This window comes from Parasteatoda tepidariorum, chromosome 9, assembly GCF_043381705.1.
Source record: "Parasteatoda tepidariorum isolate YZ-2023 chromosome 9, CAS_Ptep_4.0, whole genome shotgun sequence".
In the NCBI taxonomy this organism is placed as follows: domain Eukaryota; kingdom Metazoa; phylum Arthropoda; class Arachnida; order Araneae; family Theridiidae; genus Parasteatoda; species Parasteatoda tepidariorum.
In genome coordinates this window covers 14585678-14599499 of record NC_092212.1, presented here as the reverse complement: position 1 = coordinate 14599499, position 13822 = coordinate 14585678, and positions in this window count along the sequence as shown.

Here is a 13822-nt window from a genome sequence, read left to right as displayed (position 1 = left end):
ATATTGTGTTTGAAGAATGTTTAAGTAGTTTAATTCTTAGAAAATATTTCAAACCTTAATTGTTGTTTTGCTATCACTTCGTAAAAATTTTGCGTTACCGTATCCATAGCTGAAAAAGATTTTACTTAGTGTTAGAAAAACAACAATTACGTATAAAAAAGAAATTTAAAAACAAAACTATTGAGACATCTATAAGCATAGTTAGTCAACATATAGATCTTATCTACTTGAATTTTTTTTTTTAAATTACTGATTCATCGTGGTAGATTTTAAAAAAAAAATTTGAAATTATAAATGTCAAGATTTATTGCTCAAATACGCATGTTTAAAAAAATTTATGCAGTGGTGGATACATAACCATTGCTACCTTTTGGAGAAAGATTTCTAAAACTTTGGAAATTCTCCAGTTGTTAGAGGGTAAATTTATTCAAGTAACAAGGATACCCCTGAACAAAACCTTGCGCAAAAGTTGGCAGCTAAAGCTTGTGGTTTTGATTGTTTGGTTATTTTTTAATATTTATGAACTGCAACTTTTTATCTTTGTACATAGACATGGGAAACACTACTTCTCTATAGATCAGTACTAAGAGCTATAATTTGTATTTTTTTGCAGATTTCATTATTTTTTATAAATAATTCTTATTTACCTACAATGCAGGGTAATAATTAAATTTCTGTTTATATTTATAAAGGCTATTGTATTGTGAGCGATATTTTACTTTTATATTGTTTATTCTTTCTCATTCTATGATTAATAATAAAGCTTAGTGATTTTCTTCAACTGAAACTGGAAATTTATTGAGTTTATAATTTAAATTATGTTTTTCAATGGTTCGAAATCTGAATCGATAAAAGCGTACTAATTATTATTTTGACATGTCTAGTACTTTTTCAAATTGTTCTTTGTATATCAGATTAATTGCTACATTTAGGTCGAAAAATTTGTCCTAAATTAGTAACTGCCTTAAAAGTAGATTGAGTTATACATAACTTCTGTTACAGTTGAGTAGATCGACACCAGTAAAATTTTATAACTTAATTCATTTACTAGAAAATATTTTACTTTATTAGATGGATTTCATGTACATTTTTATTACTTATAATTTTGTTATTACCTAATAATGGGAAAGTGTCATTTTTCTTTTCTCAAGAACTCCATTTTCTCCCCAAATTTTAATTTTGTCAAGTATGTTTCTTAGTTTAATTTCAGGATGAATGGGAACAGAGCCGTAATGCCTCAGACGCCCAGTTCCACTACAACGGACGAACGAACACTTAGATGGACAGCAAATATATATTTTAAAGTGGTAGTTTATAAATTGTGATTCTTGGTTCAATAAACTCAATTTAGTAGATTTTTATTTACCACTATTTCTAAATAATTCGTAGGCTTATATAATTCACCACATTGTAGTACTTAAGTCATGCTATACCTTTTAAAACGCAAGCAAAAATAGTCAAATATTTGCAAAATTTACTTTGTAGTTATTTACCGTTTTTTTAATTACTTTGGCTTGTCCGGAGCAGTTGGCATCTCTGGGATGAGATAGGATAGAAGATAGGGCGTTGCTTAAAAAACATGCGATTATTAAAGTATGTTGGCACTGGTTTGAAAAGGAAGGACACAATACTTGCTGACGGCCTGGCTGATTGATCGCCTAACACCCTCAAATCCCTGAAAAGTGTTGTGAAAAATGCAAAATCTTAAAATCATCAGTTTCTATAATCAGCTTAAAAGTGTTCAAATGTAGCGACTAATCTGGGATTAATTTAAACATTTCGTTAATTTTTACTTCACCAAAAGAAATATTTCAGAATTATACAGGATCGAATTTGGACGTATATTTTTTAAAACCCTTTTTTTCCCTTCAAAAAATTGTTTCCGTTCACACAAGCTCAATACCACAGACTTGAGTGGACAAGTCTGGAGGCTACTTTGGACCTTGAACATCTGTAACCGAAATCCTCCATCTCGGCATTATTGTGCTATGTATAAGGTTCAGAAAAATGATAGAGATCACATGAAAAAGTAAAGTTAATGAGTGTAAGGAATTTCGAAATCTGACAGGCAAGTCTAGTACTTTGATTCATAGTTGCTGAAAGGAAGGTTTCCACCGGCGGCTAAAAACGCAACGAGTGGTTACTGATAAAATTCAATATTGTGTTTGAATTATCAAATTTTACTAACATTTTTTTGTAAATTTTGTAAAATTGTTTACTATTGACAATGTAAGCATGAGTCCTATTTGAGTTGCGGTAACAATCCGGCCACCCGGCCCTTATCGCATCCATCATGTACTTTTTTTAAGAAGTGAGGTAACACATTATGGTCAGCTGACCATATAGTTGATATAATTATAAGACGATGACGATGCCCAGCATTTTAGCAAGGCAACAATCCCCGATCTGAACTGCCCAAGAAACCTCTCCTGTACAATAGCTGGGCTACGTACTGGACATTTCAAGGTCATGAAGATCTCACGCACCCATATAAAATTCAATCCCTTCCGCAAGTACTGTCCTCATTTGCAACTAACTCCAGACCATGTTTTTGACTGCCAGGCCATTATCGGCTCCCTCTTTCAACTTGGAGCACCTCCCATCGAAATTCTCCATGGCCATCGGGCTCCAGAACTTGCAAACCTTGTTATCAAGACTTTTGGAGGACTCTACTCTTTGCACTTGCATAGACACGACAACAACAACGACGATGCTCTGTGGTTGATAAGGTACCTACCCTCGCAATCTAGCACCAAACCTCTTAATCTGAAATTTTGCCCTAGGGCAACTGGTACTTTTGACATAGATAATAAGTATAAAATAGTCATCATCGTTTATATGATAACTGGGCATCTGAGGCCTTACGATCCTTTTCCCATTCGTCCTAAAATAAACTAAAAACATACATGACAAAAAATATAGTTCAGGGCGCAAAATGGAGTTAGTGAGCTTATGACTCTTTGCCATTATGAGGAAATATCAAATTGGAAATTATTAGAGGTAGGTGAAAATATACGTGAATACGAGTAATGAAAATATACGTGGATACAAGTAATGAAAATATACTTGAATACAAGTAATGAAAATATACGTGGATACAAGTAATAAAATTTAAGATACAATGAGAATAAAAAAAACTAACAAATATTTACAGTTTGAGAATATAAACAAGGGGGACGAGTTAAAGGTGCGTGTGAAGATATGTGTATGTGTACAAGAAAGTCTGGCTCTGTTAAAGTAGAGATCCGGTCGTCCCGGTAATTACCACTCGCGCCGGGTTGCTCTCCACACTTAAGTTACAGGGATTAACTTAACCCTGATCAGAACCCTAGGGATTAATAAGTATAAAAAATGGTATTGTTTCAAATATGTATAGTTTAAAATGTAAGTCGCAGTTTATGATTAAAGAAATAAGTTTATTATAAATAGATAAAAATGAAAAGGTCATAAATTGGATAAGTATATAATATGATAATGTAATTTATTGAGAAGAAAAATAGTGGAGAATATCTCCATTTAATAGTGAACAATATCTCCATTTAATGGTGAACAATTTGCCCATAATAATAAGCCGTGAATGCAGATAAGCTGGCAACTTTTAAAATCACTTCATTAAAATTAAGAAATAAATGTAAGTAATAAGGCAATAATAAAAAGTAACAATAGTTGACATCGTGAATTAATGTCATGTATTTACAGGAAACGAATATTTACAGGAATATAATATATAAAATATAAATTAAATAAGTTGAACTGCACCTCGTTTAAAATATTGACCCTGCCGTCCCGGTAGCACCGCTCGTGTTGGGTTGCTCACTATTCTGAGTTTAAACAGACCCGTGGCTCGCCTGGATTGGGCCCTGTTAGAGGGTTGCTCCTTCACCAGGTTTGCCACAGTTCTGGTGTTTGTGCTGTGAGTGTCTGTCTGTGAGTGCGTTGTGTGATAAAAAAACAAGTAATTAATAATAGATCCCTATTCATAAAACTTTGATATGAGACAGTCTGAAGTAAGAAAGACAGTTAATGGGCTATAACTAGCGCTGTCTTTGATAATTTCTATTATTAAATAGGTGATCACGGTTTGATGCTGTGCAGTCTTTGGCTTCGTTATAAAATTTGATGTTGAGCTTTGCCATGCAATAATTAATATCTTCAATTTTGAAGTCTCGCTTGAGAGAATTATTACTGATAGCCCGTGGGGCCCCAAGCATCGTGCGAATTAGTTTATCTTCAAAACTTGATAGTTTTCTCTTTAGATGATTACCAAGAGCTTTAAGCACGGGGCAGGCGTATGTTAAGATAGGTCTAAGCGCCTGCTGATGGATGGTTCTCTTATTATAAAGATCTAATTTTGAGTCTTTGTTAAGGATATCATTGAGGACAAAGAATGCTCCTCTAGCTCTTTTAATGATATCATCAATATGCTTACTTCTGCTTAGATTATAGGATATGGTAATACCTAGGTATTTAACTTGTTTAATTGGTGGGATATTAGCATTAAACCCACGGATATTTGAAATTGTATAATTTTTGATTTTACTATCAATAATCTTTCAATCTGGGTGCAACTTAATTCGCCATTTGCAGCACCAGTTTTCCACAATATTTAATTTATTTTGTAAAAGCTCTATTACTCGATAGGTATAAATATCTTAAAGCTTTTTTTTCTGTTACGTTTTAAATACAATTAGTTAAGTAGCAATTTTTCATTTTTAGAAACATTTCCAGAACAAAAAAATAAAATCAATCAACTCAATCAGAGATGGCAAATTAATATTAAAGTGAGGAAAAAAGTGAAACGCCTTTGAAATAAGTTAGGAATTTTAGACTAAGAAGCGTAGTAGAAAGTAGGCGTTACTTTCAACCTTGAATTAACAAGAAGCTTAAAATTTAAATCGAGTATAATTGTTAAACGCGTCATACTATGTTTTAGATGCTCTTTTTTACTTTTATGCAATCAATGCTGGACATTTTGTTATAAAGTATATTTATTTGCCTACAATATTTAGAAAAAGTTTGCGGAATTAGTAAGCAGGTGGCAAATAGTCTCAAAACCAAAAATGTTTAAATAATTTATTTAATGGTTACCAGTAAATTTAAAATAATATAATTTTCAATATTTTAATGCGCACCCTTATGTACACGACTGATACGTTAAATTAGATATAGCAACATTTCCGAAGCTTCGTCTGCTACTTCCAACGAGTTGGCAGATAAAGCGTGCATAATTTAGGAGTCAATGAAATGCTTCTGTTACGAAGCGAGGTGGAGTCGCTTAAGTTCTCTTGAGAGTTAGATGTTATTCAAATTGATTTTTTAAATTGATGAACATTGTTCAAAAATATAATACATAAAGGTTTTAGAGATTAATGTAATTGTTATTTAATTTCTTTTATGGAAGAAAAGACAGTACAGTATAATATTGTATCACAGATTATTCTTTGGCTGGTGCACAAGTCATTCGAAAATAAATAAAATACATGAATATAAAGAACACGCATTAGTATGCATATTTTAAAATGTAGAAGTTCCAACATTAGCGAACATTTATGATATATCCACGCGACGTAAAAGTGACAACAAATTAGTTTCCAGCATGGCTTATAGCTATCAGAAATTTTATTGCGTCCCTTGCAATGTTAAAAGGCGAGTTTCTTTTATTTTAGAGATTGAATTTTATGAATATGGACTACCCGATGATCAAAATTCTACTTAGCAGTTCAAGCAGAAGAATAAACTTGCAATCCGTAATAAAAGCAACCGAAGATCTATCGAAAATTATCCAAGCATAGAGGATAGCAAAATTACAAATATTGTAAAAAAAGTGCGAGGAACCGGCAATAAATTTCACAATCTGTAGAAAAATTCCTTAGTATTTTGTTCGCTTGTAGCAAATGATAGTACTTGGTTTTTAATATGTTGTCTTCGACAGACGCATTCACGTGAATACTATTTAGAATTGTGGCACTTTTTATTTTGCACATGTTGAGTGTCCATATTGATCAACGAGACTGTTAGTAAAGAAGGAGATAACAGATGGCGCTACTAAATTTTTTTTTTTTTAAATTTTGTTGCTCGGGGGGGAAAAACACTTTGTTTTAATTTTATTTTATTTTGTATTATTCCCGTCGTTCAACAGCCGACCCAATTTTGGGTTTACGACTACTAATATTTAACTCCGTAGCCTTGTAATTTTGAAGCAATCCAGAAGACAATGAAACTCCTGGATCAGGACGTCTGAAGGTATGATTTGGTATGGGAACATGGAGGACATTGTGACTAGAAAGATTCAACGTGTATCAGTCCCAATTTACTACACTGGGATTCTTCGGACATGCGTCCAGTGCCCTACTAACCAGGCCTGATTTAGTTTTATTATTGAATTTAAAAAATTTAACTGCTTTATGCGATTATAATTCTTGTTTATTTCAGTAAATTACAATTAATCAATATTTTTGTTAGATGTGTGATTAAGAATCTATGAGTAATCAAGAGGGTGCACAGATTGAGCTTGAGAGTATTATTGACGAATGCCCTAAAGTTCAAAACGAATTATCACATTCTGTGAGCACAAAAAATTTACCTTAATTCATATTTTAGAATTTTTACGTTACAATATTTTCAATTTTAAACTTTCTATCCATAATAGAGGAGAGGAAGGAAATTAAAATGAAAAAAAAAAAGTTGTATTGTTTTCAAGAAAAATTACTTAATGTTTCAAAAGGTGTATAGTAAATAAATCCAATCAAATATTAGTCCGATATTAAATATAAAATACAACTTGGAAATGGCATCTTTTTTCTTTGGAATATTAAAAAAAGAAGTTATTTCTACAATAAAGCGGACATTTTAAACAAATTCTTGAACCTGACATTTTACCATTTATTTTTTGAAAATCACAAAATCAAAACAAAAGATTACGAAATTTATATTATGCTTGTAACTGACATCGATTTAATTGTGGTAGATATAAAATTGCTAGCGTGAATTGTGCAATCCTCACCTGCCTGGTGTAACGCCTTTGAAAAAACCTCAACAAACTTATCGAAATCCTAAACGACATCTTGAGAAAGCTCACGAGAACCAGATTGCTTATCCGCCGCAACGCCATTCATAGAGATCTTAACAATGACCGTTTCGACCATCATTTCAACAAATTTAACAGAAACTTCTTTAATAAAGCCGCCACCATGAAAATCAATCTGCAAGCCATGAGGAGGAGTCAACAATACATTGAGGAAGATGAAGGTAATGATAGATGGCCTATACTTCAATTGGGTGTAAAGAGGAATATTTATACATTTTATGCACCTTCTCTTATACACTTGCGGTCATTTCTTTGAAAGCTAAGCTTTAACATACCAAGTTAACATACATAAGATAGTAACGCCTACTTTAATCTGCCATGCTTTTCGCTGCGCTTCGAACAACTTACGTGTGGTAACGATCTTATCTGCAGTAAGATCTTAGTAAAACAGCGAGCAAGGTGCATAAAGCTCAAAGTATACAAGTTTAAAATTGTTAAAATCTTATTTTAATCCTGAATATTTTGAGATTTCTCCTATATTTAGCACTTGCAACCAAATAGATATTATGAAATATCGTAATTTTATTTCAAGTTCTGGCAATAAGAGTGAGTCCTGCACCATCAACAATTTACTGTTTCTTCCATGCATTGTCAATCATAAAACTAATGTATAATGGTATAATGGCTTCTTTTCAACAAATAAAACAATGAAAATTGAAAATTATAATTTTCTTTTCTTATCTACCAGTATATATAATATATAATACTTTTCTAGTATAATACTTTTCCTATTTGGCATACATCACCATAATGAGATATATGACCTCGATGCAGCTTTCTGCGCAGTATCTTAACTAAGCGCGGAAGGCGTGTCTCTGTCTAATTGAGTTGGATATAACTGCTGCTTCTTCCTTCAGAAAATTGCTTCGAGGTTTCCGACGTAGAGATGGGCANCTGTCTAATTGAGTTGGATATAACTGCTGCTTCTTCCTTCAGAAAATTGCTTAGAGGTTTCCGACGATGTGGCGGATAAAGCATGTATGTAGCTAAGTTAATCAATGAAATTCTCAAATATCCTGGTGATGCGAAGTGAAGTCACTTAAGGTCTCTTGAGGATTTGATGTTATTAAACAGTAATAGATGAATATTGTTAAAAAATATAATGAACAGGGGTTTTCAGATATTAATGTATTTGTTATTTTTTTATGGTAGTAATGACAATATAACAATACAGTATAATATTGTATTACAGATTATTCTTTGGCCGGAGCACAAGTCATACGAAAACAAACAAAATACGTGAATGTAAACAACGCGCTTTGTTGGAACTTCCATATTTCAAAATATGGAAGTTCCAACAATAGCGATTATGATATATCCACGCGACGAAAAAGTGACAGCAAAATACTGACCAATTGGCTTCTAGCATGGCTCACAGCTATCAGAAGTTTTATTACGTCCCCTACAATGTTAAAAGGTATATTTCTTTATTTAAGACGCCGAATTTTATGTATTACGGGCTACCCGATACTCAAAATTCTACTTAGCAGTTCAAGCACGAGAATAAACTTACAATCCGTAATAAAAGCGACCAAAGATTTGTCGAAAATTACCCAAGCATAGAGGATAGCAAAATCAAAAATATTGTAAAAAAATGCGAGGTTCCGGCAATAAGTTTCACAATCTGTAAAATAATTCCTTAGTATTTTGTTCTCTTGTAGCAAGTGACAGTGCTTGGCTTTGCTGTCTTCTACAGACACATTCACATGAATACTATTCATAATTGTGGCACTTTTTCTTTTGCGCATGCTCATTGGGTGTTTTTTTTTTCTTTTCATTTTGCAGTGCAGAAGATTAACGTCATGATCAAAGAAACTTAAATAGGGCGGAAAGTTTGTCATGTTTAGACGCACTGTGCGGAAAAAAAAACGAATTATTTTTAATAACTTTTGAGGAACTGACTGGATCTTCACGTTCTATTACTCAATGAAAATGGCCCGAAAAGTTGACTTCATATATGATAAATAATAAGTTCAGTAAATAACTGCAGACAATATTTTAAATTAAGAAATCAGACACAAAAAATTACTTTCTACGAATAAACATACCTTTTTTTAACGAAAAAAATAGAAAATTTAAACCCTTAGAAATTTTGATCCCCTACCTACTCCACCTTCGTGGAGGACTTTTTCATGGAACTAACCCGTATTTCTGTTACATGAACAGGAAAACCATGAAAACATCCCACGGTTAGTTCGATGGCAAGGGGACTTTAACCCATAATCCGTCTACCATTGAGGATATTTTAACATCAGACTGTTGTCGGCGCGAGTCAAAGTTCAATAAAAATTAAAAATGTTGATCCTCGCAATTTAGGTTGCTAGTAACTAAACCATTTATCAGAAGTTTCATGGTTGCTAATTAATAATGTTTTTTCAAAATAAATTTACAATAAAATTAAATCTTTCAGAATTAGCAATTTTGGTAAATTTTTAAGAGCTTCACTTATAGAGAAGAGGAACAAAGAGTCACATCATAAGAAGTTTTGAATCATTTACATGTAATGGTACGAAAAATAAATTTTACGAAACAAAGAATCAGACATTGAAACACAAACTTTTTTTTTTTACCACAAGCAGAAATTTTCCCCAAAATCGTTGAAAGATGACTTTCCCTCGGTTTAGCTTTTCTTAAGTTGTTAGAATTCAATCGCTGTGTCCTAGTAATTTTGAACCTCCAAAAGACAAGTAATTCCTAGATATAAAAAAAGAAAGAAAAAAAAAAGAAAGGGCAAAACTGCTTTTATGCAATAAATATTATCTAGAACAATTAATGAGTTGATTGAAAGAAAACATTTATGTTATGTTTACAGTTGCTGTCTACTACACTTACACCAAATGCTAAGCTCACAAACTCCAATAATAAACACATATTAAAACATGCCAAAAGCAAATTTTGTATGAGAGTAATACACATATGTCGAATATTTCCGTTGTTGCTTTCGTATTTTATTCTTTAAATTTATATTGATTTTAAGAAATTTTTTTATTGATTCCTTATTTCTGATTTTTGCTTATTCATCTATCATTTCAATTTAGTAAAACAATTTTCAGCATTAGATATCTAAAGTTTCATGTCATACTTCTAAACGGGCGTCTCTCTTTAGCGAACATATTTTTCTGTCCCGATGGCTTTTGTTTATTTTACAAAAGTTTTCCTGGAGTACAAAAGTAAAAAATATCAGGCCTAAGTAATTTCTGAAATAATAAAATTGATGATAAGGAAGAGTTAAATTTCATACGATCATTTCAATTGATACAAATTTTGCAATGGGCACGAAAGACACCATTTCTGAAAGTTTCAAGCATAATCGTGCAATCAGTTTTGGTACGCAAAAACTTCCTTAAGGTTTGCTACTTAACCCATTTTATCCCAACTTTTTATATTGAAGTGGTGCTATAAGTATAACGAATTTTTAATAGATACTGATAGATGCTAGTTTTTCTCATAGATGACAGCACTAATATATTACCTGCTGAAAAATTTTTTGCAACCAAATTTATTTTTTTATTCTATTTTATTCGATTCAAGCTATAAGCACTACTTCAAATACTTTACCTCTTCGCGAATTGCGTTTACTGTCTAATTATTTTATTTTTAAACCTAAACCGCATTTTGCTACACCCCGGTAAGTTTGGTTACTACTTTCTTTTATTTCATGCTCTTTTTCAACAAATTTTTTTTGCGATATCGACACATATAAGGAATAATTTTTATTTTAGAGATAATTATTCTTTATTCAGAAATATCGCATTAAATTATATATATATANTATATATATATATATATATGTAAACTTGCCGGACAGAAAGAATTACTCACCCTAGTGCGCTAGCACCGATGGATCGTTAGGTTCCGCTAGATGACGCAGTGGTCAAGTGACGTGCTCAACTGCGTACGCACTGTAAGTGAAGGGATGTGACAGAGTGACAAAAAAGGGAAATTGTGTTTGACAGTGCCCATGGTCATACGGTGAATGAAGTTGCTGGATTTGTTGGTTTTTCGATGCAGATAGTTCAACGTGTCTACAAGCAGTGATGTAACACATGTGTTCACGAAACACAATGTCAGAATTGTGATCGGTAAAAGATCCTAAATGAAAGGGACCGGACACATATTTCACGACTTGTCAAGCACAAACGTTTTCAAACCCGACAGGAATTGCTTCAGTTAGTGAATGAAGGTCCATCTCCACCAGTTACTGAGAGAACGTTGCGTCGGGAGCTGCAAGCAATGAACATTTGGAGTCGAATACCTCGTAAGAGGCCATTGCTCACAGAGCACACAAAGCTGCGCGACTTGAGTGGTCTGGAAGTCACCGAACGTGGGCAGTTGCGGACTGGCGGAATGTAATATTGTCTGACGAATCATGTTTTTGCCTCAATTCAAGTCTTCGGCGAGTACACCGATCTCATCATGCCTGTGTGCAAGGTCAGGTTCATGCTGGAGGTGGGTCTGTCATGTTTTGGAGTCGCTTTTCGTATTATACATTAGGCCCTCTCTATGTGGGTCCACCAGCATGAACCACCATGTTTTTTTTTTAACATTCTGGAAGATCAGGTGCTGCCTGTCAGTCAACATCTTCATGAAGAGTATGCTGTCGTTACCCCTATTTTTCAAGATGACAACAGCAAAGTTAATCGGGATGGAAGTATATGTGACTGGTTTAATAACACTCAGACATTAAATATATCTCGTCCGACGGGCAAAATCACCTGACTTGATCCCGATTGAAAATTTGTGCGACATGTTGGAACAACGGGTAAATCTCCGAAATCAGCATCATCGCAATTTGGAGGATTTGCGCGATCAAAACCCCAACAAGTGGCTTAAACTGAATTCGACGTACCAGCAAAACCTAGTGGATTCAATTCCGAACCGAATCCTAGTGGATATAAAATTCAGAAGTGATGTTACACGTTATTAAATTATGTTTTTCGTGTTATCCCTAAGGGTGACTGATTTTTTGCTCAATTCAATTTTTCTATATATATTAGTTTTAGTTCAATTTTTCTGTATACATAAGTTCAAAATGTGGAGAAAGCATGGAGAAATACCAGAGTATTGAAAGAAGGGAAAAATTAATTAAAAAAAATTCGAAAAAAAGGAAAAAAATTAATTAAACTCCTGAAATAAAAGATATAATCTTTTCATCAGCTCATACGATGATATCCGTAAAAAGGAGTGCTTTCTAATATTGTAATAATATAGCTAAAGCAAAATATATCAATACAATAGTGTGAGGAACATTCGAAAAAATTTTACAGAAAATTTACAACAATTAAAATAGAACATATTAAGTAAAAATATCACGTAAAAACAGGAAATAAAATATAAAGAAAAAACGGAATTAAACATAAAATGAAATCTATAAAGCGAGTGGCGATTTTAAATGAACTTACATGAGCAGGAAAATTTTCATGAATGATTTAAAATATTTTCGTAATAAGATTGCCAGATTACAAAATATAAAAACAGAAGCGAAAATTGAGGTAAAAGCGTAAATAGAGGGGTTTTGCTTTATAGTGCGTTCTTAGTGAAGTGCGTTTGATTTGTTAGTTACCAAGGATGGACCCAAAAATGGATCTGCGCAAGGTAATATAATATTGGACAATTTAAAGAAGTTGACAATTAATAATTTTAGAAAATTAACTTTTATTTAAAAAAAAAAAATAAAATAGAAAAGTGAAAGAATCAGAAATTTCCTGTTTAGCACATAATTTCAGCCATGGATTTGCCAGAAATGCATTTGCATATGGTAAAAGTTATATAATTGAACAAAGAGGTTTTTTTGTAAATTTATTCACAGTAATATACAATTAACTCAATGATTTCATATAGAGTTTAATTACTTTAGTTGGGTATCCATTGTTTTTTTTATCAAAATTTGAAAGGGTTCTAATCTATCATTCTATTTGTTTTTTGAATAAATAAACATTACAACGTATTCTTTGAATTCTATTCATTTGATTAAAAATAGTATTTAAATAGATGTTCTAAGAAACATGCGAATTCCAAGTAATTAATTTATTTATTTTAAAAATAAAATCATTTAATACCATTAAAATTAAAACAATTATCATTCTATTATTTGAATTCCTCCCTGGTGTAGCAATTTTAATGGCCATTAGGGTATATTAAAAAAAGTATTTAGTTTTATGAAAGTAAAAGGCAGTCTGACGTTTCAAAAATAAACAAACGTCATCGATGCTAATCAACGAATGCTTATGCGATCCTACAACTCTTGGTACTCAACCATATCTATAAACTCACTAAAAATAAGGTGTTTTTGAGGATGATTTAAGATTGGCAGATGTTAAAAAATACACCTAAGGTAGGAAATGACGTTATGTTTTGCACCAAAAATAAGCTCATTAATAAAACTAATTTAAGCCTCAAAAAATTAACCTTACATAAAACTCAGAAAAAATTCTAGTTTTGATCGGGTGAAATTATTCTTATCTCAAATATCCGTATTTGCTTGAAGTATAGAGAAAAAAAAAATAATTCGTACACCTAAAAACAACCTCCCTAAGCTGGTTGCTCTAAAGTAGATTTCCATGGATCTCGTTAATTATATGCCTGGGAGGTTGATCTTTTAAGGTTGTTTTTGACATCAACTTCGAATAAACCTCAAAGCTACCTTGACACCTTAAAAAAAGCACCTTAAATAAGCCTCGAAAATACCTTTAACTTCTGTAAGCTACATATATCTATATCTATCTATCTATCTAT